Here is a 25,000-nt window from a genome sequence, read left to right as displayed (position 1 = left end):
AGGTTTATTTTCAAGGGGTGGTTGGGGTTTACTGCTCACATATTGCCACTCAGGGATGAGTGAGGCTGGTCACTCTCATCTTAAATGTCAGGACCAACTTACCTGGTACAGGGCTCCTACGCTCCTCAAGGGGGAAAGTAGGACTGGATGATGGATGGATGGACAGATGAATGGCATCTGGAAGGTGCTGTCGTAAGAATAATGAGTACCGCAGCCCTCTTCCTTTACTTCTCCTCCACATCATCTCCTCTCTTCATCCATCGTCATATTCTTACCAATTCTCCTCCTCCTTCACGTCTTCCTCCATTTTCTCTTCTTTCTCCACCTTTCGTCCTTCACAGCCTCTTCTACACTTCTACGTCATTTCTCCTTCTCTTCCCCTTATTACAAATCCCATCCCCATCACAAGATCATCTCCCCCCAATACTCAATATAAACATAATTCAATAATAGGTAAATAAGTAATGCAGGTACTCACATTTTCCGGGAACCAGGGCGTAACGAAGGGCATCTGGAAGGTGTTGGCGTAGGAGTGGAGCGTATCAAAGCTGTCAGGCTGGACCGACCCGACCATCGCCCACACAGGCCGCGAGAACTGACGGCAGACTGGGGGAGAGAGAGGAAAACTAGATTAGCAAGTGAGAATCATCATCATCATCAACATCGCCATCATCATCATCACCACCATCATACCCTCTTTCCCACGCAAGGATGGGGATGGACAGTGACTGGAAGGCAAGGAAGGAAAAATAGGAAAAATAGGTCAAAATTCGAGGCAGTAGAGAGGTCAGAAGCCAACATGAAAATAATGCAGATGTCTGAACCCAATAACTAACAAGACACCAAATCGTCATCAGGGCAGGTAAGAGAGTACTGACCCAACACACACACCTCCTTATCTTATCTCCTATCTACCCTCCTCACCTTATCATTTCCTCTCTGAGACTTGCTTTTCTACATACACAAGAGGTGTCCAAGCCCCTAGTCTCTTGCGATTTATTTTCCATATCATTCCTTAACATTCCCTTGTAAGACCCATTATATCGTTTGAATATCGATATAGTCTGGACCAGTAGCATACATGGGGATATTGAGGGATAAAGTGTTGATAAAATCGCTAAGTTAGAGGTGTTGCGGGGTATCCATGGCCACTTAACTTTCTTTGTTAAGGAAACAGTAACTTAAACTCACCATAATCAGGTCACAGACTCTCTCTCTCTCTCTCTCTCTCTCTCTCTCTCTCTCTCTCTCTCTTACGTGCTAACTTATTCTCTTTCGCCCTGTGTTTGTTACGTGCTGGGTGTGTTTTTATTATCACCTGTGTATTGTACCTGCAGGAACACGTACGTCTGTACTGTGCTGCCTGGACCGATGTCTTTGTGTTACGTGTCTCTTGTGTCGTTTCTTAGCAGCGAACTTGGATTCTCTCTTCCCTCTGTGCCTCTTTTGCAGAATAATAAAAATAATAATAATAATAATAATAATAATGAGAAGAAGAAGAAGAAAAAAAAAATTGTTGTTGCTGCTGAGACTACTATTACTACTACTACTTTCTACTACTTATATTAATAATAATAATTACAAAAACTGTTCAACCCACAAAATTCTTTTCCCTGGCTGGCTATACGAGTGATTTAAATCTTAACCCAGGTTAAACTGAGAAAAAAACATTAAAATAACGCACAAAATTCAATAAAATAAAGAAAAAATTGATCTCAGGCCTGAATCTCCCAAATGTTTATGGAAATAGGAGTTTACAGGAGTGGGGGCAAATATGCGGGTACATATATAAATGGTGGCTACGAGTGGATGGCGGGGGGATGTGAGAAGGGAGGGGGAAGGGGGTTGCGAGATGGGAGGGGGAAGGGGGTTGCGGAATGGGTGGGGGAGGGGGGATACGAGAGGGAAGGGGGGAAGGGGATGCGAAAAGGGGGAGGACGGGAGAGGGGAGGGGGCGGGGGATGAGAGATGTGTGTGGGTGGAGGATAGGAGAGGGAAAGGGGAGGGAGAAGGGAGTTGGGTGAAGAGGGAGGTAACAGGAGGGAAAAGGGGGGGGGGGCTTGAGAGATGAGAGGGGAATAAATGGGGTGGTGGCAGATGAGAAGTGGGGAAAGTGGTGATGAGGGAAGGGAAAGAAGAGCTGGAGGGAGCAAGGGGACAGGAGGGTGGGTGAGGGGAAGGAGAGGGGTAAGAGTTGAGAAGGGAGGAGGAGAGTAAGAGGAAAGGGTAAGATGGGAAAAGGGGAAGGAGAGGAAAAGGGAACAGGTGAGATGGCAAGAAGAGACGGGTGGGGGAGGGATGAGTGAAGAAGGGGAGGGGAGGGGAGCCTGGGGGAAAGAGGGAGGTGGGGAGAGGGAAGGGAACTGAGTGAGGAGAGGGAAAAGGGGAGAGGGATTATGGTAGCCTCTCTTCATTTTCATCCTAACATAATATTCAATAGGCGCGCGCGCACACACACACACACACACACACACACACACACACAGAGGCGAATGTTGGCCACTGCTCGCTGCTGAGGGAGAGAGGGACGAGGGGGTGAGGTGGACAAAGCATATCCTACCTCTATGGGACAAAGGGAAGGAAGAAGAAAAGGCAGGAGGGACGAGTGGAGGGGGATGGTAGAAGTGAGAGGAAAAAGGGGGAGTGGGAAGGGGGAAGTCCAGTAAGGGGGGAAGAGGAGGCAAAAAAATAAAAAAGGTGATTGTTGTTTCAATCTCCTCTCTATTTTCTCATTAAATCCTCCATAAAAGAGACTTATTGACTTAAATATTTGCACATATATACATAACTGTACACATGATCCTTATGCTTCGCGCTGACGGAGATGGGGATGGGGAGAAATCAGAGTAAGGGAGGGAGAGGAAGGGGAGGAGGGAGAGAGATGAAAGGAAAAGACGAGAGGTATAGAGCAAAGGGCAGATACTGCTCTTCCAAGTCACCAGGGAGTTAATTATACTATACACTTTTTTTTCTCTCTCTCTAATTTGGCCTAAAACTGCCATCCATCCATCTTGAATGTTGAGCTGTAACAACAAAATGACATTGGAATATGCTAGTCACGAAGAAATACTGTGGAAAGGATGTAGAGCCATAGTATTGTTATTTTCTGCCACTGTGCTACGTAGGATAAGTTGCAAAGGACCAAAATCTGGGTCAAGTTAAGGTAAAAAGGATTTAGCAACATCATTTTAGGAATCCCATAACCACAATCAATTAAATAAACTTGTTGCCACCTTAAAATTGTATAGACTTTCATTTTAACTTGGTCCACATTTTTCTCATTTTGCTACTTAATTCAGGTAGTTCAGTGGCAGAAAAAGACAATGTTACTGCTCTTTATCCTTTCCATAGCACTTCTTCGTGAGCAACATCGTATTCCAGTGTTAACCTACTGTTACAACTCAGCATTCAAGAGGAGAGACGGCACTTAAAGGTCGTCAAAGTAAAAAAAGTTAAGAGACATCATCCCACCATGACGGGGCTATCCTTTTCAAAGCTTTCGATGCACTTTGATTTACTTATGCAGGCTGAACCAAACCCATATTACTCAGGTGAAGAAAAGTCGAGCATTCCAGATATACTGTGGCAGTTTGGGCCATCAGACTTTTATAATTTATCTCAAACGAACAAAATTGCCTTAAAGCAGACAGAATCAACAAACTAAATGTGTCCAACGAAGACCAGGTCATTTTTTTTTTTTTTTCGGTATCTCCCAACGAATTTTTTTGGCTTAGTACAGTATAACAACCTGACCCGTAGTGGTTGAATATATGGCAGCCTTAACAAAGCCCTTCAGTATAAGGGGCTGGAGAAAGGCACTTTCGCGCGGTGGCACTGACATTGCTGAACGGATCCGTTGTTTGATTATACAAATGCTCCTCAACTCCCTCCCTATCCCCTGAAAGGAAGACGGTGCACAGCATGAGGGGGGCCACTTCCGCCTGCAGTCTATGGGTTCACATTCAGATGAACCTGGGGTTCCTACTACTACTGCTACTACTACTACTACTACCACTATTAATGTGAAGGGCCATTCCTAAGACGAATAAAAGCGTCTCGTAACAGCACAAATGCACTTAAAAAGTCACCCGTATTCTCGTCAGGTATAGAGGCGTCCTAGTACCTCTTCCAAAGGGCCTTATTAATTTGATATGGCTGGTTAATAACCTCTTTTATGTTATTTATGCACAGTACAACGATACTGGAAGGATTTACATAACACAGAAGAGGACAGTAAACTGCGATAAGCAAAATATTTTGTTATGGAAGATGTGCTAGGGAGCTTCCTTGACCTGTGGCAATACGAGACAAAAAGTGGACGATTTCAGCTACCACTCACTATATTTCTTACACGACGAGCTCCAAATACAAAGAAGAAATAAAATCCTCCGTTGGTAGCAAGAATAAAGCAAGTGAAATTTCAGTCGTTCCGATTTTAATGCAGGCTACAGTTAATCCACTCGGTAAAAATTCTATCCTACACAAATACAATCGTTATGAGGGAGCATATATAAAACGGATATGGCGTCCGGCTATTTCTTGCCAGGTCCAGTCAGTTTGATGCAGCCTTAAAGGGATCTGTTATGCTGTAGAAAGATATATTTAACCCCATCATTTTCTGAACTCTATCCTACTCTGAAAATAATATAGTGACAGTATGAGTAGAATTAAAGCTACATTCCCTTTTCCCTCCTTGTCATTCTTTCTGCCTCTCCTCTCCTCTTCTTTCCTGCTCCCTCTCCCTGTTTCTCTCTCTCTCTCTCTCCCCCCCTCCTTCCCATCCATTAATTCGGCCAATCCTGACCCTAAGCTCTGACACCCTTCATCATCCCTCGCTTATCTCGCTTGTCCCCCTTCCCCTCACCTCTCTCTCTCTCTCTATCTCTTCCTTCTCCCTTGTCCACCTCTCATCTCTATCTTGCCTTCCTTCTACCCTCTACCTTCCCTCAGCTCACTTCCATCCCCTCCTCAAGTCCCCTCTGCCCCCCCTTTCCTCCCCTCCCTTTCCTCCCCTCCCTTCTCCCCTCTGCCTCCTCTCCTATCACAGCATAATTCTCTTATTTGGGGGCACCCTTGATCACTTCTCAAAAATAAAAATAAAAATGGGGGAGAGGGGGTCCTAAGCAAAGCTATCTGGTGGTAACAAGGGAAAATGGCCCACTTTACTGAACGAGTTAAGGTAGTTTTGTCTAATCACGGAATTCCTGCTTGATCTTGAATTTATTTGTACAGTTATCTTATTAATGCCTTTCCAATAAACATGATCAGAATCAAGAGCACACAAGTGCAACAGGGAGGATAAGTAGCTAAAGAAGAAGTGTTACGACAGTCCCCATGGCAGTGAGAATACGCCCCCCAGTGGCTGGAGAGAAGGACGCTGGCTGGCTACTCCATGGACTGTGTCGAGCGAGAGGAACTGATCTGGGGTGACGAGGGAGATGGCCTGGGATGAGACGGGAGGAGATTAATAGGGGTGAGGGGTGATTTATTGGGTGGTAAGGCGTGAAATGAGGTGAGGGTATGGGAGGAGGTGTAAGTGAAAATTTGTTGGGGTGAAGGGAGTGTGTAAGGGTATGAGGAGGGGAGAAAGAGGGGAGGAAGGGGTAGTAGAGAGAATATGGGGTAGAAGAGAGAATATGATGTAAAGGGGAAGGGTGAGGGGGAAAGTAAGAGAGGGGGAGAAATGAGACAGGGTAGAGGTGTGGGGAAGGGAAGAAAAATGAAGTGAGAGTTTATGGTCTGGAATGAAGGAAGGGGTAATGGGAAGAGGAATGAAGGGAGGGTTAATGGGCAGGGGAATGAAGGGAGGGGTTATGGGTAGGGGAAAGAAGGGAGGGGTTATGGGTAGGGGAATGAAAGGAAGGGTTATGGGTAGGGGAATGAAGGGAGGGGTAATGGGTAGGGGAATGAAGGGAGGGGTAATGGGTAAGGGGAAAGACTGGAAGGGTAATGAGTAGGGGAATGAAGTGTAATGGGTAAGGTAACAAAAGGAAGAGTAACAAGTAGGGAATGAGAGGAAGGGTAATGGATAGCGGAATGAAGGGAGGGGTAAAGGGTAAGGAAATGAAGGGCGGGGTGATGTGTAGAGGAATGAAGGGAGGAGTAGTGGGTAGGGGAATGATGAGGGTTATATGGGTAGGGGAATGATGAAGAGTAATAAGTAAGGGAAAGTGAAAATGAGAGACTGGCCAAGGGGAAGGGAAATATGGGAAAGTAAGTAGGCGTGAAATGAAGGGTGGAGGTGGAGGTGGAAATGTAAGAGGTAAAAAGAGTGAAAAAGGAGATAAATGCGTCAAAGGAGGTGGTTCTGGTGAGGTGGCTGGAGTCAGGGGGCGGGATGGCTGAGATAAGATAAGAGGTATTGGAACGATGTGAGGTGAGGCTGTCTGGCCCTCAGTTGACGACTGAAAGCTTAACTAAATTATTCTCGTTACCGAAAGTCGATTTTGGTCTCAGGTTTCAAGTGGCCAGTCCCTGTCCATAAAAAAAATCTCCTTAAATCCTTAAACGACGAAATATCAACTTTTATTCCTTCTATTACTAAACGACTTTACTCATCGTCATAATAAAGAGGTTATTTAATAAACATTTAATTAAAGCATATTTCGGGCAAGACAGGTCAAATGTATCGCGTATCAAACCTGAGCTGAGAGAAAAAAAAAAAAAATCCAGCGAGTTTCGTTTTCTCTAATTTAATCTCTCCGAACTTGAGTGGAAAAAGTGTCCTGACATTTTATACATTTGTTTAAACTAATGGTGATTGAATTTTACCCGTGTTTCGAGAATTACATTAGAAATACGTGTCGTTTTTGACATGACACTAGAAATATTGGGTGAAAGAATTTTAAAAACTTACTGGTATTTTTTCATCTACTGACCTTAAACTTTTTCGGGTGCATTTACGTTTTTTTTTTTTTCCATTTTCTCAACTCTGCATATAGCTTAGGTAGCCCGTTTCCAAAATCCAGTTATCCACTACGTCACACGAAACAAGGGCTGGTCCTTTGCAGAATTTTTGGTTTATTTCCATTTATTCCCATTCGACATTAGGCACAGTTTACGAAACCTATTTCAGAGGTCAGGTCACCCACCTCCGACATACCAACAAAGTGCTGGTTCGCTGCAGCTCTCACTCGTCTTCCTGGCACTTGGGCACTAACACCTACTGTACTGTCACTTGTATTATAAGTCATGGATACTACATTCCAATCTGGTATTACGGTATCAGTGGTGGTGTTTTCATGGGTCTTATTCCAAGTGGCAACAAAGCTGTCATAAAAACTCTTCCTTAGCAATTTGTTCCGATTACGTCTCAAGTTCCTATTTCATGTTATTAATGCAAAATTATGTCGAAATTAAGATAATATAAGTATACAAATGAATTTAAGGTGCAGTATGCGAAAGAAGCTACAAGGACAGGGATGCTACGAAACCTCCTATGACACACACGATAAAGCCCTAAGGCATGTCGGTGGGGTGATATGAAAGACCAGTTAAAAAGACGGTATCCACTTTACATCCACCACCCACAACATTACCTGACTCCTTCACTCCCAGGACGTATTATTTTCACTTTACTCTTGGTCTTACTAAACTATTTGATTCACATAATGAGTGCCCCCTTAGCAGTGAGGCGGGTAATGAAGGATATATATATAAAACCAATACTATTCTCAAACTCTTTCCTACGTTGAACAAAACTGTCTGGAAATAGCTTCAAAGCATGGAAAAGACGTCCTTGGCTTGAAGGTATTAATATAATTTATGGCAATAAAACAGGCATCAGAAAGGTTACTGTGTACTTGAAGATATCGAAACTAACACATTTCACAAACATCTTACAGTGCCACATCCCCAACTGCCACACCGCATATCGGAAACACCTTGCACTTCCTCATCGCACAATGTCACATCTCACACTGCTACACTTCACACCGCCACATTGCACACTGCCACATCACACTGCCAAAATTCATCATCTCACACTACCTCATCTCTTACTGCTACACAACATACTACCATATCTCACACTGCCACACCTCATATTGCAACAGCACAGACAGCTATAACTCACTCTTCCACACTTTACACTGCTGCACCTCACACTGCTACACCTTGTAAATACTGCTACATCTCACACTGCCATACCTCACACTATCACACCTCATACTTCTATACATCATACCGGCATATCAGACACCGTCACACTTCATAGTACTGTACTGTATTGCGAACAACACCTTACACTACCACACTACATAGTCGGGCACATTTCCCAACACCACACAATAAGTCTATACTACCACATCTCACAATGTCACATCACACACTGCCAAATCTCAAACAACCACACCACACACGTTCAAATCCCTCAATTCACACTACCACATCACACTGCCACTCATCGCATGGGCACACCTTACATTAACACGCACACCAGACACTACCACATTTCATCACCACACCTCACACTACTACACTTACCTACAAATACCTGTACTACACTCCACTACACTCCTATGCAAGCTTTCGTCCTGTGTTATTTATGCAAACTCTGTCAATATTAATACGATATATTATCGACAACGAAGAATTTATTATTGTGTAATGTGTGAAATATATGGTCAAGGAAGATATACTACAGAGTCTCTTAATGCCATGACAACAAGCCAGTTAAAATTCTCTCTCTCTCTCTCCGGATACTGAGCTCCCCGCCAGGCCTCCCCACGAGGAGGTATGCAACAAATGTGACGTCAGGCTTAAGATGAATAGATGAGGGTCGACCAGATACGGTGTGTGTGTGTGTGTGTGTGTGTGTGTGTGTGTGTGTGTGTGTGTGTGTGTGTGTGTGTGTGTGTGTGTGTGTGTGTGTGTGTGTGTGTGTGTGTGTGTGTGTGTGTGTGTGTGTGTGTGTGTGTGTGTGTGTGTGTGTGTGTGTGTGTGTGTGTGTGTGTGTGTGTGTGTGTGTGTGTGTGTGTGTGTGTGTGTGTGTGTGTGTGTGTGTGTGTGTGTGTGTGTGTGTGTGTGTGTGTGTGTGTGTGTGTGTGTGTGTGTGTGTGTGTGTGTGTGTGTGTGTGTGTGTGTGTGTGTGTGTGTGTGTGTGTGTGTGTGTGTGTGTGTGTGTGTGTGTGTGTGTGTGTGTGTGTGTGTGTGTGTTTGTGTGTGTGTGTGTGTGTGTGTGTGTGTGTGTGTGTGTGTGTGTGTGTGTGTGTGTGTGTGTGTGTGTGTGTGTGTGTGTGTGTGTGTGTGTGTGTGTGTGTGAAACGGTAATGCTTGGCCTCAATTTCCGCTTATTTACGTAAATGAAATAGCAGCATGTGAGTTACTTATGTACGTTCAGTTGTTGATTTGTAAGTGATCACCATAACATACGAGTATGGAGGGAGGAGCATTTTTCAACTTCTTTGTATAGTATTTTCTCTGCGATAAACCAAATTATCTGGCAGTCTGCACGAGCAATATGACGCAAGTCATTGTAATGAAGTGCTTAACTATATTTCCATGTGTAGTATTCATATATTTTGATTTTTTTACGCGATTACCATTTCATATATCTAAAGCGAAGGAAAATTTTGCTCCGAATTACCAGTGACTTCCATAATTGTACGCAAAAACAGTAATAACTGGAGAAGGGAGAAGCACACAGGTTACTATGTTCCGCACATTTTTTCTGATGTCATGTGCGCGGGTAATCTGTATTCCTATATACCAGCATGAATACAGGAGGACTATTGGACTATTATGGTAATTCAGTCAACAGTATAAAGCAGCTCAGGACTTACTTCTGCTTCCACATGCAATACTAACTAAGTATATCAGTTATTCACACTCGTGGTCGAGACACCTGCAGTATTCTATTCCAGCTGAAGTCAGGCGATTATATTCAATACAGAGCGTGTCACAAGAGCCTGAGAGTGTTCATATTTTCACCAATAACATGTTTTCACCAATAACATTCTCATGGTATTCTATTTCACCCAACGCCAGACGATTTTATTCAGGTGAAAGATCGTCACAGGAGGCTGAGATTCTCTGCGCTGCAATATATCGCAGGGTTATTGTATAATCTGTTTTTTTTTTTTCCAGTGAATGAAACACCAACAGCTAAGTAAACACTATTCCATTCTCAAGTGGGTGTATTCGTATCTGTACGTGCAAGGAAAATCTGTATTGTAATATATCTACCTGAGTATTGCAGGAATATCACTTGATCTGCAAATACTGGGCGGCCCGTAAATAGCTGCAGTACTTTATTTAATAGAAACTCATCTGGCGGTACGTTGTGTGCTACGGGAACGGCTGAGTATGCTGGTGTGGGCGTGAGTGTGGCAATAGGAGCCGGAAATCAACAGATAATGCAGGAAAGATACTGCTAACATTGACTGCGCCATCCCCGCACCGCGCAAGAAATCGCAAGGCATAGTGGAAGAGAAGCACTACCTATATACCACCCTGTATTGGATATATAAGGGAACTGATCAGCATTTCCGTACCCAAGCATAATTTGTATTGCACTATATCCTTGGTGAAAACTGAAGGAATATTGTTTACCATACGAGAGGCTAGGAGCGGGAAACGTGCACAGCTCAGGTAGCGAGACACAGCAGCCTAAGCCAATTTGCCATCTTTGTCATTGTCAGGCCGGGGACTAACTCACTGTTTTTACGTCAACTGCAGCTCTTGACGTCAATGGCTTGTTAGGGAGAAAGGAATGAGAGCTTACCCCCATGCATTGCTCAGTTTCCTTGCAGGGTTGATACGCCTCTCTCTCTCTCTCAATGGCCTGTAAGAGAGAGAAGAATGACAACTTCATCCTCTTGCATCAGTCAGCTTCCATCACTCCCAGGGCGGCCTCTGCACCTGTTACCTCTCTTATAATCCTGAACCCAGCATCATTTTCCTCTCCTCCATCATATTCCTCCAGTTTTCGACTCTGCAAATTTCATCTCTGCTACTTTCCCTCTAATCCTTGTTTCCTCACTGCTGTTAAACCTGCTACCTTTCTTTCATACTGCTGAATCGTTGTATCATTTTCCTCTCTTTTACTATGATCATGCAATCTCCTGTCATCTTCACCTTTGCTGCTTCCATCTCTGCTACTTCAACTGTGGTCGTTTCTTCTTCCCACTTCTGCACCTATTACCAAAGTACCGTAAACGCCACAGTACCTCCATCCATCCATCGAACCAGCTATCTATCTATCTCTCTATATGCACTATTGGCTTAACACGCTAAATGGCATGGTCATCCTCTGAGCTGAAAGAATCCATCCACTTGGAAGCCAGAATATAAAACTTATGTGACGCCCTGCCCCTTAAAAATGGATCCCACTGTCTCTACATTCCAAAAAAATGAGCCAGCATCTTAGCCTGTATGCACTAAATTTCCTTAAAATAGTATTCCCCTGCAGTGCTTAACCCGACACACCCAACGATAGCGAGATGTTGTGTGTCTGGCATTTTCTCTTGTTCCCCCGTGTTAGTCATTTATTATATGATGATCAGAGGCATGATCTTCACGAGATTTCTATCAATAGCATTTTCATAACATGGAAAGTACATGCTAAATCACACACACACACACACACACACACACACACACACACACACACACACACACACACAGTCTACAGGAATGGGGGTAGGATAGATTAAATTGGGGAGGGGGTAAGGGGAGAAGAGGGGATAAGAAGGGAGAGGGAGATAGCCTTGGTGGATGAGGGGAAGGTAGACTAAGAATGGGTGGCAATAAGGGTGAAAGAGAGGATGAGGGGGTAGAGGAAGGCGTCAAAATTTGCGAGGATGGGGAAGAGGGGACGAGAGGCTTCTAAATGTGAGAGGGACTAGAGGGGGTAAGGTAGACTAAGGGAAGAGGAGGGTAAGGGAAGCAGGTGGGGAGAGGCTAAGAGGGTTAGAGGAAGGAGTCAGGAGGAGGGAAGTTAGGAAAGGAGGGAGAAGGGAGTTAGAATGCTGGACCAGGTGGTGAGGGGGAGGGGGAAAGAATTTGCATACAGCTCTTGTCTCTATGTAAATATGTATGTAAACCAGGCAATTATAGGCCTCAAAACATATACAAAACGAGGCAAAGCACGAGTCAATGCATTTTAGTGTGTGTGTGTGTGTGTGTGTGTGTGTGTGTGTGTGTGTGTGTGTGTGTGTGTGTGTGTGTGTGTGTGTGTGTGTGTGTGTGTGTGTGTGTGTGTGTGTGTGTGTGTGTGTGTGTGTGTGTGTGTGTGTGTGTGTGTGTGTGTGTGTGTGTGTGTGTGTGTGTGTGTGTGTGTGTGTGTATCGTACAGTCTCGAAAACACCCTGACTTTTACCCCAGACCTTATATTACATACCGGTATATAATTTTGGCTTGCTAAGTCAAGTTCGTTCCCTCATATTTTTGTAATGCCTCGGTTCTTCTTCTTAGAAAAATTCAACTAGTTCTCTGCTAAAGCGCTGATTTTTCTTTCTCCAAATTTTTAGAGATCTGAGAGGGACAAAATACCTCGCTTATTAACATATTTATATATTTATTTATTCTTGCTTAAACAACCTCTTCTTCCACTTATATATCCGAAAACGCCACGACTTCTTCATGGCAAAGACTTTTAGAAAAAGGAAATAAAAAATAAATGTTTCGATTCTGTTACTTGCAAAATATAAATACGTCGATATTTCCACCTGTTATATAGTCCTTTTCTTTTACCCATACATTTCTCTTAACTCCAAAGATATCTTATTCTTGGATTAAGCTTTTAGATTAAAAGTACATGCAGTATGTATTTCGATCGTTTGTCAAACTGACTTTTTTCCCCTTCATATTTTCGTAATGCCTCGATTAATTTTTTTCCTCCCGTAAAATCGCATTACATTTCCGCCAACACCACGATCTTTTCCTGGTCCAGACTTTTAGAGAACCTCAAGAGAAAATCCAGAACAAATCCGCAGCGCTTCTCGATGCTGGCCGGTGGTGGTGGGCATTTTCAGGGATGACGCCCGACATATCTGCCGATAACACCGCAGGCGATGGCTCTCACTCAGGGGGAAATTCAGGAAGAAAGAGAGGAGCAGCGGCGCCGGCCATGAGAAACCAAAACAGGCAGGGAGGCGAGGAGAAAAAATGATGGAGAAAAAAGCTGTTTGTTCTGGCGTGGTCTTACTTCAAATTTGTCTGTAAAAAGATTATATGGAAAGCTAAAACTCCCAATAATGTAAGGATCATATCGATAAGAAAAAAACATTGAAAAATTAACGTATAAAATCAAAAAATGAGAAATATATCTTTGATTAATAAGCAGGGTAAGATTGAGTAAAAAGCTGTGAATGGTCTTGCTTCAGTAATATACCTCCAGCGTAATGAAAAAAAAAAAAAATGCACACTGCACTAAACAGTGTTATACTGCTGACTGCCAGGAAGAGTCTGAGAAAACGCTGTGTGGTTTGGCGCAGGCTTCGCTCAGTCTTACACCGTAAACTTAACATGAGCCAAGAAAGTCAGCACCATATCTTTAACAGGTCAAACAAAACAGGGCCGGCTGGCAGGAAGAGAGAGGAAAAAGAAAAATGGTGTTTTAGCATTGGCTTGCATCAGCCTTTTATTAAAAAAAAAAAAAAACGACGAAACCCAAAGCTACAACGCACTACCAAAGTACATGGTGGAGACCATCATCCACTCACTTTATGTAGTGCTGTCTACTTCTTTCCAAAGTGACTCTACACTGAGCGACAACCCTAAAGGTGGTAACCATATAACGGGGTAATGTGGAACATACTACGGTACCCGTATTAATTGGGTGAAGAGACATAAATGCGACGTCCATCCAAGAACCAAACCTCCACACTTTTCCTCGCCGCTCGCAGTGGCGAGGCGCTGTCCACCGCACGGGAACATTGGTTCACAGCACGGCATGGCTCTGCAGGGGCGGTTGCTTGCCTCCAGTTGACCCTGTATACATAATGTTATATTTACTGACCATATTCTACCCATCCCTGCCTGGCCTTCACCCACACCCACATTCCCGTCGGAAAAGGAGGTTCCCTGTCACCTCTTCCTCGGCGATTTATTTGTGGATATGGGTGGTTAATATCCTTCTGTCCGTTAAATAAGCAGAATATGACGATATAGGAGGGATTTATGTAACTCAAAATAGGTTATCAGGGTGTGATAAGCACAATAAATCGCTTAGAAAAGGTGTTAGGGAGCTTCTTTAACCGACAAGTGTACGGGCCATTGTGACTTGTATTCAAAGGGAAATTATAACACTCTAATTTCTGTGACTCAGGTAAACAGAATCACATGATATTACCTGGAAGAGAATACAAGCGTTGACCTGTGTGTGTGTGTGTGTGTGTGTGTGTGTGTGTGTGTGTGTGTGTGTGTGTGTGTGTGTGTGTGTGTGTGTGTGTGTGTGTGTGTGTGTGTGTGTGTGTGTGTGTGTGTGTGTGTGTGTGTGTGTGTGTGTGTATTTTTAAACATATACATATAATAAATACGTGCACACATTCATACATACATACATACATACACACCGACATTCATACAGATGGATATATACCGTACAAAACATATATATACATATAGATATATACATTTATACATAGGCTACATAATGTATATAGATGAATATACAGTTCATTCGTCGTCAATGAAGGAAAAATTTAAGAGCACTAAAGACAACTGATGACAGAGCATAAGAGAAGGACGAGGAGGGTAAGAATTACATAGGGAAGGAAAACGAAGACAAGAGGAGGGTAAGGAAGGGAGAGGAAGTAAGAGGAACGTAAGGAATGGAAACGGAGTAAGAAGAACGTAAGGGAGAGGAAGTAAGAGGAACGTAAGGGAGAGGAAGCAATAGGAACCTAAGGAAGGGAGACAAAGTAAGAGGAACGTAAGGATATGTAAGGAAGTAAGAGGGACGCAAGGAAGGGAGAAAAGGTAAGAGAAACGTAAGGACGGGAGAGAAGGTAAAAGGAACTTGAGGAGGGGAGGGAAGGTAAGAGGAACGTGAGGAAGACAGAGGAGGTAAGAGGAACGTGAGGAAGGGAGAGAAGGTAAGAGGAGCGTAAGGAAGGGAGAGAAGGTAAGAGAAACGTGAAGAAGGAAGAGAAGATAAGATGAACGCAGGGAAGGTAGAGAAGGTAAGAGGAATGTGAGGAAGGCAGGGAAGGTAAGAGGAACGTAAGGAAGAGGAAGGTAAGAGGTACGTAAGGAAGGGGGGGAAAGGTAAGAGGAACGTAAGGAAAGGAGAGAAGGTAAAAGGGACGAGAGGAACACAGCCAAAGGTAAAAAAAAAAAAACGTGAGGAACGTACATGGAGGTAAGAGGAACACAGAGGAGGGTATGAGAATGTGAAGAGAGCAAAGATAAGAGTAGTGTAAGAGGGTATGAAGATGTGAGGAAGGTAGAGGAGGGCAAGGGGAACGTAAAAACAAAGAGGAAAGTAAGGAACGTAGAGAAAGGTTTAAGGAAAGGAGAGGAAGATAAAAGGAACGTAAGAGGAATGTCGAGGAGGGTAAGAAGAATATGAGCAAGAGAAGAATGCGAGGGAGAGAACAAAGGCTTGCAGGGATAAGCCATCAGTATATTACAGGGCGAAAGGGAGACACTGTGTGTGTGTGTTGCTTTGATTGAACTGTCTTTGTGGAGAGTTGAAGAATTGATAAACATTGTGTGATGGTATTTGTGGAAGAGAGTTTTGGTGGGCGAAAAGTAGGTAGCTGAAATGTTACTTAATAATGCTTCTGATTACCATTTATGTTATTTTGGAAGTGGGAAGAGGTTTGTGATGATGAAGATAATGGTGATAACACACCCACACTCAGAAAGAGAGAGAGAGAGAGAGAGAGAGAGAGAGGATCATCCCTGTAAGCTTCCCCTTACTGACATCCTCACTGATAAACACTTGTCTAAATAAGAGACTGGCAAGAGTAACGAAGGATATTAACACTTTATAAACCAATCATAAAAATATACATCATTGGTAATTAACGCAGAGATAACGAGTCACTGGTGCATATTAAATCTTTTACTGGATTACGTGATTCATTAGTTTATTTCTGATACCTTTACACGATTTCATTCTGTTTAAGAGAGCACCCTCATAATGTTCGAAATTCTCTTGGGCAAAATAGAATCGTGTGGCGGTGTCAAGAACGTAATTCTTAATTCGTCCTAGTAGTAGAATTTTACCTATCCAATAATCTGATGTCTTATGCATGTTATTCTTGTTGCATCAAAGCGATTACATCGTTAAATAAAAAAAGACTAAAACTGGAGGGATTATATACATACATACATACATACATACATACAGTACATACGGTACATACCTAACCCCATCCATCTCTCCACAACCATGATGCCCCCATAAGCTTAATTAAATCGTGTGGTAATTGAAATAATGCACCAAAATATGATGTCGCCGTACTGAGAGCTAGATCTTGATGAAGAAGTAACAAAACTGATTATATAAGTCGATATAACTGCGTCGTGAATTATTTAATTTGAAAAATTATACCAGTGCGAGGAATAATCCTTTTCCCGTTTCAGAGGGCAATTCAATGACACGATGTGAGTCTTATATCTCCTTCTGCCGTAAATGGCAATATCACGGCTGAAGTTGGAAGCATACAAGGAGAAATAGGAACAGTGTAGAAAGTCAAACGGTCAAGGCGAAAACAGGTTGAGGCAAAAGCAGAGGAATGGGGCCAGAGCAAGTTTGTAGCACCGTCTCTGCCGTCCTTCCTTAAGCCTCCCTACAATAACAAAGAGCAGGGAATCCGGGAGGGAGGGGGTTTATAAGCTTGATTCTAGTTCCCTTTACACAGGGCGTTAGAAGTGTTTGCAGTGTATGACTACAACACATACCACACTTCACACTCCCACATTGCACACTACCATACACTTATTTCTGCTACACTAAATACTACCATAACATACACTTATAAACCACTAACTACCACATCCCATACTCACACCACACACGATTACACCACACACCACCACACATCTCTCTGCGACACTACACACTATCGCATCTGACACACACATTGCCAAATTACACACTACCACACCATACACTCCCTCATTACACACTACCACATTTCACACTCCAACACAACACATTACCACATACGTCTTCTTACCACACCAGACACTATCACACCTCATACTCACAACACACAGCACCATACCCCTACCCCCGCACACACACACAAACTGCACACTACCTGACCATCCACATCCACATCACACACTCAAGACCTCTCACTGTCACATCTCGCACTGCTACACTACACACTGCCACACCAAACACTACCACACTTCTCTTTGCCACACCATACACTACCACCCCTCCCTCTCTCTACCGTACCAAACACTACCACATCAGCCATTCCCACACAACGAACTACTAAACATCACATTCCCACACACACACTACCACTCCTCACACTACCACGCCGCATTATACCACACACCTATCTGGCATATCACACATCATGACGCCTCACACTTACACACACTGCCAAACTACACACTACCACACCATATACTGTACACCCACAACGCACACTGTCACATATCACACTCCCACAGTGCATATTATCACACAACTCTCTCTCCCACACCAAACACACTACACACTCACACCGCAAACTTCCACACTCAACCAGACCTCACACTGTCACACTATACACTGTCACACCACAGTTCAAACACATGCCTCAATCACACCTCTCTCCTTCTCTCCTCTCATCGCCTACAGTTAAAGAATTTCTAGCATCCTGTATACACTGTTACCGGTACTATAATATGCATTTAATTACAGAAAGATTAGGTGTTCCCTAATTCTTGCTCATCTTTAATCTCCTTCCCGTTAGAGATGTTTTTAATAACCTGTACATGATGCCACTGTTGCACTTATTTAATTACAGGAAGATTAATTGTTATATAAAACTGCATCAGGGCGGCAAACAAAAGAATCTTATAACAAGACTCGATTTTTCGTCAGAGGTAAATAGAAACGATCAAGGTGTTTACGTGACCATTTGGTGCTGAAAATGAATGGGAAATAATTACGTTTTACCTCAGTATGCCTCACACACGAATCAAGCTGTAATTTTCCTGAAGCAGATACCGTGTGCTGGAACTGAAGCTTTTAAGTAAGATAACTGATAAACACTTTCGTTGTTTATCTTTGATGATGACATCTGCTAAGTGTTGTAGATTTTTCATGATATAGTTTCCCCAATTATCGTCATCATCATTATGACTATCATCATCATCATTATCATCATCATCATCATCATCATCATTAACATCACTAGAAAGATGCTGATGGTGATGATGATTTTCATCATCAGTCTGCGTCAGTTTACTCCAGGTCAAAAGCCTCCCACAACGTTTTCAACAATTCTACAGACTTTTTCAACATATAATGACAAAAGTGAGTGAGAGAGAGAGAGAGAGAGAGAGAGAGAGAGAGAGAGAGAAACGTGGTGAAAAGTTTATTTTTTTTTTTTCATTCCCCCAAACAGCTGACTGTAATTACCTTGACTGCATTTGGTGACAGGAGCTGAGTCATTACGTTCAGGTCAACTGAACTGCCTGAAGACTGACAAAAAGGAGACAGCAAAGGGAAAATCGGGACAAGGAAAAAGCAAAAACAAAATATGGAGCGCAAACAACACACACACACACACACACACACACACACACACACACACACACACACACACACACACACACACACACACACACAGTATAGTATTCGTTTTCACCCACAACTTTCGTCCTTGAATCTAATATTTTTTTCTATTTTTTCCTGGTACCTTTAGAAAATTTTATTCATGGGTGGGATTCTCAAACATATTTACGATAGATTCCCAGACCAAACTTAAATATGTTTCTACAGGAAGAACTAGACAAGGGACAATCTAACACTCCTTGCCCTGGTTTTCCTGCAAAAGACAGTTATAACCTGCAGTAATCATCGTCCCATAACTAAGATCTACATATTAAGCCAGAACAGGTGACACAGGAAGATTCAACAGCCACCTTGTCCTTCCTGCAAATCAATACGAGAGTTACGACATGGAATTGATCGTGTGTTTCTGTACCCCGGTGCAGTTTGGATGCCACCCCCCCCCCCCTCCACCAATGCCGGGGTCAATGAATGCTGCATCAAACCCCTCCAGTTCCCAAAGCCTCTCTCATGCTGAATAAAACCCTATGGAAGTAACATGAATATAATGACAATTATATACGTCACTGGATGGAAGGGGTTGGTCTCTGGACGGTATTCTTGTACGGTTAGGAAGCTTACTAAGACCTCCTCCTTACCAGTTTCTTTCTGTATCTGCTCCGTTACTATATTCTTGTTTGTTATTCATGCAACCTATGCCGACATTGAAAGGGTATAAGAAGCAATACAAGAAGATATTAAATGGTAGTTTAGAAAAAAATAATCGGTAAGCAATAGGTTTTAGGAAGCCTCCTTACCCGAAAAAAAAAAAAAATACGGGCCTACATCCTAACCCTCCTACATTCAAGCATCCCTTTCCTATACTACGCTCATTCTCTTGGTCTCTTCAATACGGCCACGTACTTTCTATATTCTCTTTCCTCTCTCCAGACGATTTTGTTCTATTTTAGCACGGTACTCTTGTGTTCTCTGAGCTGAATACAATCGTATGGATATAGCAAGAATACACTTTTTAAAGAACAATCGATTGGACGAGATAAACATTAACTCCCGACACACAAATTACAGCTTCTACTTACATAAATATTTCTAACAGCAGGGGCCAATTTAAGTTAATAAATACTGAAGGGATAAAGCAGTAACAGCTGGGGGTACAAACCATCCCCTCATTCGATGTAATTTTTTTCATGTGTCCGACACCTGGCATAGGCTTCACAGCACGTTACCAAGGCCCAGTAGTCCTCCTACGTCCATCTAGGACTGTCCCATACAGGACTGGTGTATTGGTATTAGCGGGGGTATTTTCATGACATGTCTGCGGGTCATTTAGTAGATCAGTAAAGTCTGCTTTAATGAAATTCAAATCTTTAAACTGTTCCCTGTCCCAGCCGGGATTCGAACATGGGTCCAATAGGACTGCAGGCCAACTCTCTACTGATTCGGCTTTACACTGACCTGTACGCCAAATGGGTCACTTTAATCAAAGGAACGATTTACTAAGCTGGCTGATAATCATATCACTAATGGACGCTCGGTGGTCTAGTGGGTTAAGGCGTTCCAACCCAATGGGACCCACAAGGGTTTAATTTGAGGGTTGGTTGTGGCTTACTGCTCACATAATGCCTCTCACGAGAAGTGGGGCTGGTCACCCTCACCTTAAAAACTGGGACTAAGTAGGCTAGCACCAGATCCCTACGCTCATACTGGGGCAGAACAGGATGCGATGATGGATGAATAATTTACTGAGGTGGTAATTTACTGAAGGAGTAAATTATTTAGTGGATAAATTCTGATCGGGTAAACTGCTGAGGGGGTAAATTTCTGAATATGTATACTGTACATTACGGAAGGGTGTATTATATTTAAGTGAAACTGAAGAGTAAATATGTGGAAGTATAGAAAAATGTATGTTACCTTCATTCAACTCGCCGCAGATCCACTCATAAACAACAAAGAAGCCTAAATTTAATGATCTTGAAGCTGATTGATCATGCCTTCCATCCACATCAAATGGATTTAGATCGTAGGATTTAGATCGTAAGAATAAATTCCGAGACAGATTCTTATAAATTATAAATGATGCCAGGCTGCCGGAACTGCCAAGCCATTTAATCCGGTTGTTTGAGGTTAAGGAAGAGTGATCAGTTAATTGTGTGAGCAATAAATCGCAATCATCCCTCGTATATAATCCCAAGGGTCACATCCAGTTGGAGCACCTCAACCCACTAAGCCACAAATCGGCCATTTGCTTATATGGTCACCACCTAAGGTACTAAGTGGTTTCTTGGACTATAAGAAACCGTATGCTTGCCACTCAGTGTAGAATCAATTGAAGGTTTCACCACTTCACTTGAACCTATTTAATTCAGCTGAGAGTAAGTCCCGTATTCACATTAGTTAAGGAAGTTCCCTAACATCTTTTCCTAAGTGACTTATTTAGCTTGACCTTCCGGTTCTTCAGGTTACAGAAATCATTCTATTACTGTCATAATCTGCATGGATAACGTACAAAAGAGACTGGCCAGCCATATCCAAAAAAGAAATCGCTAAGGAAGAGGTGTTAGGGAGCCTCCTAACTGAGGAGAATAAAGGCCTAAGTCACTAGAGCCTGAACGCATTAAAAACTGGTACCATCCACTCCCTCATGGTTGGTGCAATTCTAGTTCTGCATTGTAATTAACGCTATGTGGTTTTGCTTGGATGAGTGAGTCACAGAAACCTGAAAGTAAAGCCAGACATTATTACTCAGATGACAGTAGGTCATAGAAGCCTGTGTTAGGCTCCTTTACCCCATCACTATATCATTTCAACTGAGTACGCAGGAGCCCAGGTTAAGCGTAAGGCCTCCCTTGGATAACTTATAAGTACGAGAAATACACCAATCACTTTCATATATGAATCATAAACTTTCCCATAGAAAGCACTCTTTATAATACCCATACTCCATCCATTACGAAATACACCCACTTTCATGTATACGGTAACTATTTCTCACATTATAAAATTCTATCCCTGTTTAACCGTCTATTGGTCAGGGCACCATTCGTATACTAAGTGCGTGAAAGGAGCCTGCATAGTAACCTGCCTCACCTAGAACACTATGCAAGTCCAACTGAGTATGTAGAGCGCACGGAAAATTATTATTCGGGTGTAAAAATTCCTATAAGAATTTTTTTTTCAGACAGGATACGAAACAATCCATCTAACTGTCCACATACTCGCATGATTCCAACTCCAGTTCCACTTCTTATCTGCACAATTATATAAATGTCACCAGAGTACCTGGGAGTCCCGGGGAAATAAATATTCAAGCGTAGGTGCTTCCCAAGATTATTTATCGAATATCTATATCGTATCTCACCTGCGAGGAAAATCCATGAAATATCCAGGCTGGCGTCGAGGCGAGAGATATTGGCGACGGAAATCCCCCGCAGCTTAGTGGCTGCGTTGCACAACCACCACCAACTCCCACCACTACCTACAGTTACGATAGTTCCCTACTTACGATACTATACCGTGTGTGTGTGTGTGTGTGTGTGTGTGTGTGTGTGTGTGTGTGTGTGTGTGTGTGTGTGTGTGTGTGTGTGTGTGTGTGTTTAAGAATGAAGCATAATCTAAAATCTCGCAAAGTTATTCATTCCCAAGACTAAACATTAACAAAAGATGACACATTACATTTATAAAAGACTCTCTCTCTCTCTCTCTCTCTCCCATTTTTTCACCCTCCTTTCCTTCTTCCCTGTATCCTTCCATCTCCTCCTCCATCCTTCCTCAAATCCAACACTTTCTACGCCACCGTCTTCCCTTCCCTCCCTCCTTCCCTCTCTCCCTCTCCTTCTTTCCTTCTTACTTTCCTCCATCCTCCTCCTCCCTCTCTCGGCACACCCTCCACAATAATGCTGCTCCCCCCCCCAAAAAAAAACATACTGATGAATAAACCCACTGAAGGCCTCTTACTAAGCCCCTCCTCTTTCCCCACCCCTTTCCGCCTACCTCCTTCTCCATCTTCCCCTCTCCTTACCTCCAATCCCATTTTCTTTCCCCTGCCTTCCCCCTTTTTCCCCTTCCCCTCCTTCCCATCCCCTCCCTTTTCCCCATCCCTTTGCTCTACCTTCTCCTTTTTCTCCCTCATCCTCTACCTCCAATCCCTTCTTCCTTCCCCTGCCTTCTCCCTCTTCCCCTTCCCCTCTTCTCCATCCTTCCCCACACCCTGTCTTCTAGTGTGAATAATTACAGCTAGTTAAAACTCTCCCTCTACCGCACAAAGGATACTGACAGCAAAACTAAAAAATAATGCGATAAAGAAACGATTATAATGATTTACCAGCAGAAATGGTGGGTCCAAAAACTGTAGAAAAACAAAAAATCATATTTTGGCCTTTCCTTCGTTCCTTCGCTTTGGTGTGGTAAAGATGATTCTCAGAATTATTTTTCCTTCGTTCCATAACTTTGGTGTGATAAAGTTGATTATCAATACTATCATAATTCTCTCTCTCTCTCTCTCTCTCTCTCTCTCTCTCTCTCTCTCATTTTTCAGGGGAGGCAAAGGTAATACCAGAATCCCCAGCATAGTACGTTTTTACTTTTCAGTTTTTCCCTCTCTTCTTTCTTTCCCTCCTTCCTTCCATTCGTGAGACAAAGGTAATTCCACTATCTAAATTCATTCTCTTTCCTTCCATCCTTCACCATTAACTTCCTTCCTTCCTTAGCCATTAACTTCCTTCCATCCTTCACCATTAACTTCCTTCCTTCCTTAGCCATTAACTTCCTTCCTTCCTTCACCATTAGCTTCCTTCCTTCACCATTTCCTCTCTTCCATCCTCCACCATTAGCTTCCTTCCTTCCGTCCTTTCCTCGAGGCAAAGGTAAGTGTATAAATTATATCCATTCATTTTTCACTTCTCTTTTTTCCTTCATTACTTCATTCATTCTTTCCGTGGAGGCAAAATAATTCCATAAACTATCGTCATTCATTTTTTCCCATCGTTTCGTTCAACCAAAGTACAAGACTCACTTAATCCAGCGTGCTTTTCCGGGGTTTAATTATGTGTTCAGTGGCCCACGCTGGGGGAAGAGAGAGAGAGAGAGAGAGGCTAATGATGGAAGGAAGGAGAATACGGGGGCGGGGGAAGGAGGTTGGTGGTTTGAGCTGGCCAGGTTAAAGAGGGATAAATTAAAGTAGATGAAAACGTGTGAGATTAGATTAGGTGAGTTTTGGATAGATTACGTTAAGTTAAATGAGATAAGGTTAAGTTAATTAAACTAGGTTAGGTTAGGCTAAGCAACATTAGGTGAGGTGAGGTGGGGTTGAGATGAGATGAGATTAAAAAACCATAAGTGATATTAGGTTAACCTCTGTTAGCTTAGGTAAGATTAGAGCATAACTTCTGTAGAAATCAAATTAAGCATACTCTCCTCGGTGCTCCTATATCCAGCTGATCTCCATTCTGTCTCCCGTCTCCGTATCTAATTTTTGCTCCAACCTGCTGACTTAAAGGTGAAAGAGTTTAGCTGATGAGGCGAGATGCAAGGATGTGGGATGCAAGATGGGACGCGAGATGGGATGCAATGAGGTGGGATGCAAGGAGATGGGATGCAAGGAGGTGGGATGCAAGGTGGTGGGATATAAGGAGATGGAATGCAAGGAGATGGAATACACGGGGGTGGGATGCAAGGAGGTGGGATGCAAGGAGGTGGGATGCAAGGAGGTGGGATGCAAGGAAGTGGGATGTAAGGAGGTGGGATGCAATGATATGGGATGCAGGATGATGGTGGCCTTGTTTATGATCTGGGAGACGAGGTGGGTTGATGGCTCGAGCTACGGAGGTTAGCGTAAAGCACGATATTAGATCAGTTAGGTGAGATGCGGTTAGCCCAGGTTGGGTAAATTTTATTAGCTTAGGTTTGGCTAGGTCAGGTAAAATGGTGGGTTAAGTTAGATATGGTTTACTTAAAATTGGTAAGGTCTGGTGAAGTTAGCTTAAGTTAGGTTAAGTGAGATAAAGGCAGGTTAGGTTAGATTAGGTGATGTCTGGTTAGGCGTACTCTCCCAGCTCCTTGTACGACCCACTCTTCTCCTTCCTCCCTCCCTTCTTTGTACACGTCTCTCTCTCTCTCTCTCTCCCTCTCTCTCTCTCTCTCTCTCTCTCTCTCTCTCTCTCTGGCCTCTCGAAACAGAACGAGTTTGGCTAATGAGGCACGGTAACAAGAGATGGAGGGAAGGTGAGGGCAAGCGGGGAGGGGGGGAGATGATGGACGGGACTAAGCCGGCTAGGTTAGGTTAGGTTAGGTTAGGTTAAGCTTGGTTAG

The 25,000-nt window shown here is 43.1% G+C and overlaps 1 pseudogene; it reads right to left on the bottom strand.

The window, feature by feature from the left end:
* The window catches only part of LOC145395838 (glutamate receptor 1-like), a 378,247-nt pseudogene that overhangs the window by 318,997 nt on the left and 34,250 nt on the right, over positions 1-25,000 (bottom strand).

This window comes from Coenobita brevimanus, chromosome 1, assembly GCF_032717465.1.
Source record: "Coenobita brevimanus isolate Jiangsu-jjx chromosome 1, ASM3271746v2, whole genome shotgun sequence".
NCBI classification, from domain to species: Eukaryota; Metazoa; Arthropoda; class Malacostraca; order Decapoda; family Coenobitidae; genus Coenobita; species Coenobita brevimanus.
The sequence above is the reverse complement of the archived record's forward strand: the minus strand, read 5'-3'. Positions and strand labels throughout refer to the sequence as shown.